This window comes from Saccostrea cucullata, unplaced genomic scaffold (assembly GCF_032062105.1).
Source record: "Saccostrea cucullata isolate Sc308-1 unplaced genomic scaffold, CSIRO_AGI_Scuc_v1 ctg3679, whole genome shotgun sequence".
NCBI classification, from domain to species: Eukaryota; Metazoa; Mollusca; class Bivalvia; order Ostreida; family Ostreidae; genus Saccostrea; species Saccostrea cuccullata.
In genome coordinates this window covers 23,974-30,957 of record NW_026932361.1, presented here as the reverse complement: position 1 = coordinate 30,957, position 6,984 = coordinate 23,974, and the positions used below count along the sequence as shown (strand labels likewise).

Sequence of the window (6,984 nt, the reverse complement as noted above, 5' to 3'; positions counted from 1 at the left end):
TTGTCTTTTTTTTTTGATACATAAAAAGCGTCCAAAATCATTTGGAATTGTTGTGTTAAACCCTGATACTCAGAATTTAAAGAGTTTCTGATGTGTGCCCTACTTAGAAATGTTTACAATGCAACAAAGATGAAACTCATAATTGATTTAATCAGCAATTATAAAGTAATCAGGTTTACATATGCTTTTCTATCACATCATGTACATTTTTTCTACTAGTATGTCTTTGTTCACAAAAAATTGAAATAAACAGTACTTAGCATTCCATATTAAAAATTATGAACCCTAGCTATTAAAAATCTAAAAGTATATTTGTGTATCAATGCATTATGTTTAACAAAACAATCTCTTTCATTTCATATTAAAAATTATGAACCCTAGCTATTAAAAATCTAAAAGTATATTTGTGTATCAATGCATTATGTTTAACAAAACAATCTCTTTCAGTGTGATGAAAATTGTCATCTTCATATAACATGCAGATGAAGAACTTCTTTGGATGATGTCATTTTCACATGTAGAAAAGAAACCTAATTCAATTAAAACTAAAAGACAGTCATTAAAATTTTAAGGACATTAAAGGATGATATCAAGACAGAAGTCCAGGAATTGATAAAATACTACAGTTATCATCCAAGGATGTATATGTTTGGATTTATTTTTTAATTCACAACCAAATGATATGCTGCCATTTAATCTTTCAAACTTAAAAAAAAAAAAAAATTCTATACTTTTGAATTAAAAATTTCAAAATCTAGAGGAGTCTTCCCAATACATATCTACATGTATTTATGACTGAAGATATGTAAATCACCAGAGTTGCTGTACTGCACCATTTGAATAAAAGTCATATCCACATTCTTGACTTTTTTCCCTAAACCTTATTTCAAAACATAAATTATTCCAACCAGTCTTTATCTCCGCAGTGAAATAAAATTTTTACAGAATTCTAGGGTATTACATAGTAATAGTCTTTAAACATCCTTGAACATAGTGCATATGATTTACATTTCAATTCTTTCCAAAGAATATATATGCTATGCCACCCAGTAAAGCTGATATAAAGTCTCTTAGGTTATCACAAAATGTTAAAGTTACAACAACTTATTTTGACCCAGGAGAAAAATGATCCAAAAATCTATAGAAAATCTCCGAATCTTTCTTTACTTATGATGTGAATTTTGCAGGTTACAAATTATTGTCAAAGGTAGTTATCTCAATAATCTCATGCTTTGACCCTGACAAAGTGTCCTATAAAACTAAGTGTATTACTCTAACTTGTTCTGTGTAGTAAGCATGAAGTCTAATGGTTGATAAAAATATTCAAGATATTATTACATCACAGATTATGGGACACTTGCATCTTTATGGTGGGTCTTATTGAGAGGTATTAAATTCAAAATAGGATAAACACATTCTAAATAAAATGTATTTACAGTTCCAGGAAAGTAATAAATACACCAAAGCTAGCTTCTGAATATCTGTGTATTTTCTAGGGGTGTTGTAGATATAAGATGAAAAATTAAGGATTCAATGTATAAAAGTCATACATAACAACTGTATTCAATTTGTACTACATAAATTAAAAGTTATATTTAGATACTTTGAAATCTGTGAGAATTATTTTTTTGAAGATCTCATACTATCAGAAAAACACATTTTCAATACTTTGATTTGATTAAACTTCAGTCTGTTAAATGACTACAATTTATCTATTGTTTTGTATGCCAGCATATGAAGGATATGAATGGGAGAGGATCTAGAAAAATGCACAATCCTGGGTCCTTTCTCTCTTATCCTGTGAACCACAATTCATGATCATCATGATTGACTTAGTTTGGAATCATATTTATTCATGTGCTTCTTGAGTCCTCCATCCATCTCTGGTTTTATATTCTTGTATCAGTGTTCCAAGAGAGTATATTCTGTTAGTCTGTGCATAATTTACTGAGTTCCCCATTGAGAATCCTTGAAAGGAAAAAAAATTATTAGTTGAAAAATTGATATGCAATATAAGCTTAATAGAATTTTAAACATAGACAAAAAGGGATATAAAAACAAGGTGTAACATCAGATTTTGACTTTTCAAAACTATGGGTAGTAACAGCTTTAGTAAAAGAAAAGAGTAAAGGAATGAGTAAAATTCAGTTTGGTAAGAGAATTCTTACAGAGAAAGATGTAGACAGAGGTATACCAGTTAAAATAAAAAAAAGATGGCACTATTGAGATCATTTCTCAAGAAGAATATAACCAATTATGTCCAGAAAAGGGTGATCCTAATGTTGTCAGAGATTACATAGAAAGACCCTTGATTGCAGAAAAAGCCAATGAAGAATATAACCATTTATTACCAAAAGAGGGTGAGAATTACTTGGATTACCCTGAAAGACCTTTGACTAGAGAAGAAGTCAAGTTTATAGATGATAAGAGAAAACAGTTGTCAGAAAAAAAGATTGTTAAAGACACATGATTTTTAGCCCACAAAACCATTGGAGACAAGGATTACAAGATACAAGGATTAATGGAGGAAGTCCAAACCGAACTCTTGGAAGACATTAAGGCTCATTATGAGAGTAACTTTCCAGTGTTTGTTTATTACAAAATTATGTATTCTGATAAAAAAAAAAGAAAAGTTTTCACTTTCATTTGTTGTGCCTTTGACCATTTAAATTGACCTTATGGTCAAGATTGTGATATATACACTCTGATAATCATCTATGATGCCTCTATGATGTTTACCTCAAAAGATTGAAACAGGGTATTTGTGTTCAAAGAGCTGAAGAAACTATACAGACAGATCTAAGATGTTGGAAGCATACATATTAATGAGGTTAAAGGAGATATAACACTAGATTATTAAAAAGAAAGAACACAAACTCATAGAAATGATATTGAAAGTACCTTTTATGAATAAAGTGTCATGCTCCAAGGTATATTTTTATAAACAGGTTTAAAGGTCCACAGCAGTCCCCATGCACTCATAAGAAGATCCTGGAAAGTAGAAACACCAGGAAATTTTAATGCCATGCAATCAGATCATCTTACATCAGCTATAAAGGTTACAATCTTTAGACATAGTCAAGAGGGTCATTAAGATTTTTCACTGGTCATCCTAATGAGCCACATTATAGTATTCTTTCTCTTTGATAGAATGATAATATTAAATGGAAAATTTAGAATTCATCAGCAATGGAAGCCAAAACTTCCTATCTTTACCAATTATGCTATTAAGGAAGCTGGGGGTTAACAAATTAGCCATATTTAACTTATCCTATAAATATGCTATCTTCAGCTGTTAACTATCATTTGGCAAAGAAAAATTTCATACATTTTAGTTTTAAAAATTTGATCATGAATTTTTATGCCTTTTCTTCTTCTTCTAAAGGATATCAATAGAGTTTAAACATGACCATGACCACCAAGCCCTCTTTATTTCAAAAAAAAGGTCATATCATTTACTTATCAATTCAATTAATTTGAAAATATAAAAATGCATATGTAAATAAATAAATAAATAAATAAAAATTACAATTGTATCTCATTGAAACTTTACCTTCAAGTTTGTGTGTTTCTATGTTGATTGACTAACTGTGTATTTCCAAAGGAAGGGCAGACAGGCTGAACTTCATAGAGAATGGATTATAGATGGTTAGGAACAAAACATATCTTCCATGTTGATGACTGTAGAAATAAAACCATTTTGTTAATATGACAGAGTACTGCATGAAACAATGCATGTTTAAATACAACATGTACAATGCCAAAAAAGATCATGAAAATATTTGTTTTTAATCTCAAAAAAAATGTTTTTAACATTAACTCCAGATGAGAAAAGTTCATCATGTTATCTATAGATAATAAACAAGCACAACTTCTGTATTAATATCATAAATAAAATGATTATCAGATTAATTATTTAGACACTTAAAAACTTACTATCTTTATTTATTACAAAATTATGTATTCTGATAAAAAAAAAAGAAAAGTTTTCACTTTCATTTGTTGTGCCTTTGACCATTTAAATTGACCTTATGGTCAAGATTGTGATATATACACTCTGATAATCATCTATGATGCCTCTATGATGTTTACCTCAAAAGATTGAATCAGGGTATTTGTGTTCAAAGAGCTGAAGAAACTATACAGACAGATCTAAGATGTTGGAAGCATACATATTAATGAGGTTAAAGGAGATATAACACTAGATTATTAAAAAGAAAGAACACAAACTCATAGAAATGATATTGAAAGTACCTTTTATGAATAAAGTGTCATGCTCCAAGGTATATTTTTATAAACAGGTTAAGGTCCACAGCAGTCCCCATGCACTCATAAGAAGATCCTGGAAAGTAGAAACACCAGGAAATTTTAATGCCATGCAATCAGATCATCTTACATCAGCAATAAAGGTTACAGCCTGTAGACCTAGTCAAGAGGGTCATTAAGATGTTTCACTGTTGATCCCCAGGATCCACATTATAGTATTCTTTCCCTGTAAATATAATGTTAATATTAAATGAAAAAGTCAGAATTCATAAGCATTTGGAGAGAAAACTTGAAATCTTTACCAATTATGCTATTAAGGAAGCTGGGGGTTAATAAATTAGCCATATTTAACTTATTCTATAAATATGCTATCTTCAGCTGTTAACTATCATTTGGCAAAGAAAAATTTCATACATTTTAGTTTTAAAAATTTGATCATGAATTTTTATGCCTTTTCTTCTTCTTCTAAAGGATATCAATGTAGTCTAAAAATGGCTATGACAACCAAGCCCTCTTTATTTCAAAAAAAGGTCATATCATTTACTTATCAATTCAATTAATTTGAAAATATAAAAATGCATATGTAAATAAATAAATAAATAAAAATTACAATTGTATCTCATTGAAACTTTACCTTCAAGTTTGTGTGTTTCTATGTTGATTGACTAACTGTGTATTTCCAAAGGAAGAGCAGATAGGCTGAACTTCATAGAGAATGGATTATAGATGGTTAGGAACAAAACATATCTTCCATGTTGATGACTGTAGAAATAAAACCATTTTGTTAATATGACAGAGTACTGCATGAAACAATGCATGTTTAAATACAACATGTACAATGCCAAAAAAGATCATGAAAATATTTGTTTTTAATCTCAAAAAAATTGTTTTTAACATTAACTCCAGATGAGAAAAGTTCATCATGTTATCTATAGATAATAAACAAGCACAACTGCTGTATTAATATCATAAATAAAATGATTATCAGATTAATTATTTAGACACTAAAAAACTTACTATGTTTATGATATTGATTTCCATTATCAGATGTTTTTTATCCATTTTTTTTTTATCCATTTTAAAATATAAACATTTAAATAAAACAGAATTAAATAAATTAAAATGATATCTCATTGAAACTTTACCTTCAAGTTTGATTGTTTCTATGTTGGTTGACTAACTATGTATTTCCAAAGGAATTTGGGCAGACAGGCTGAACTTCATAGAGAATCTTCCAGGTTGAGGACTGTAGAAAATATAATCATTTTGTTAATATGACAAGGAACTGCATGAAACATTGCATGTTTAAATACAGTGACAAAAAGTTCATGAAAATAGTTCACCATGTTATCTTTAGATAACAAAAGAAGCACAGTTACTGTATTAATATCACAAATACAAAATGATTATCAGTGTAATTTTTAGACATTAACAGACTTTCTCTTAACAGCATATTCAATTTTGTTTAATACCTGTCAGTACAGCATACAAAAAGATATTAGCATATACAACATGTAGTCCTACATTTTTTGAAAAGCTCATTACCAAGAAACAAAAGTGAAAATGAAAATATATGTATGCCATATATACCACATATTTAGAATCAAAACAAGGATAAACCTTTTGTAGATTCTTACTTTTTCTTTTATTACATTCCTTATAGATCACAATTTAGTAAGTCTGAATTCCATGGGTAACAGACATAATGAATTATGACATTATATCATAATTTATGCAAAAGGACTTATTAACAATATGAAGTTTCCTTAGTATATTTTAGACAAAATAAGACTGTGCTTATATGAATGTTAGAGATATTAGATCACATAAGAATTACACAGTAATTAAATTAAACCATATAATCATGGTTAAATGCAAAGATGACCTTCATAGGAAATGTAAACAAAACAAAGACAAACTTACCAGAATTATCCAATTATATGCCCAATTAAATAATCCAGTGAAACAACATCTTAGCTGATCCTGAAAAAAAGCATACAATATTGAGTGATACACAAATTAACCTCATTTTACAAAGGAAGTAAAGCAACAATTGACAGACAAACAGGACAGAAATGTAAAAGATACCATATGTATTTTACCAAAATTTAGTAAACATTTTTTCTGATTTAAATTCAATCACAGAATGACCCATCATAGTAATATTAAATATACTGTGGGTTACATGCAAATTATACCTTACATGAACTGAGAATAAATACCCCATTTACATTCATATAAACTGAATTTTACATAACTAATTACTCTTTTAACTGATGTCACCATTAGTATGTCAGAATATTCAGGGTGAACAAATCATACATATTCACTTTTAAAGTACTCAATATATATTTTACATGTTGATGTTTGAAATCACTGACTAAATAAAATACATACATGTATATACATGAAGGTTTAAAAAAAGGGGGGGGGCACACATGTTTATAGATTTACAGAGATGCTCAGACTGAGTTTTTCCCACTTTCATTGGGCCACTGTTGCACCAGAATGTAAAAATATGAGTGACAAATATAAAGGCAAAAGATTCTGTATATTTCATTAAAAAAGATTTGAGACAAAAGATTCATTGGCATAATATGATCTGATTGATTATCTCCATATCCTTCTTTTGGTCACTGTGATTAAAGATTCATAGAAATATTAGAAATAACATCTGAGAATATCACTTTAGTTGTTTTAAAAGCATGTATCAGTATT

General features: G+C 28.8%; 1 long non-coding RNA gene across 2 annotated transcripts; it reads right to left on the bottom strand.

The window, feature by feature from the left end:
- Positions 1 to 1,467: 1,467 nt before the first annotated feature.
- On the bottom strand, positions 1,468 to 5,489 carry LOC134234972 (uncharacterized). 2 transcript variants are annotated; one of them, XR_009985296.1, is made up of 4 exons: positions 5,412 to 5,489; positions 4,901 to 5,028; positions 4,255 to 4,492; positions 1,468 to 1,968 (listed from the first exon to the last, which is right to left on the bottom strand). It is a non-coding gene; the product is annotated as an uncharacterized LOC134234972 (long non-coding RNA). The 2 variants fall into 2 exon arrangements; XR_009985297.1 differs by lacking the exon at positions 1,468 to 1,968 and adding an exon at positions 3,515 to 3,681.
- Positions 5,490 to 6,984: the final 1,495 nt, after the last annotated feature.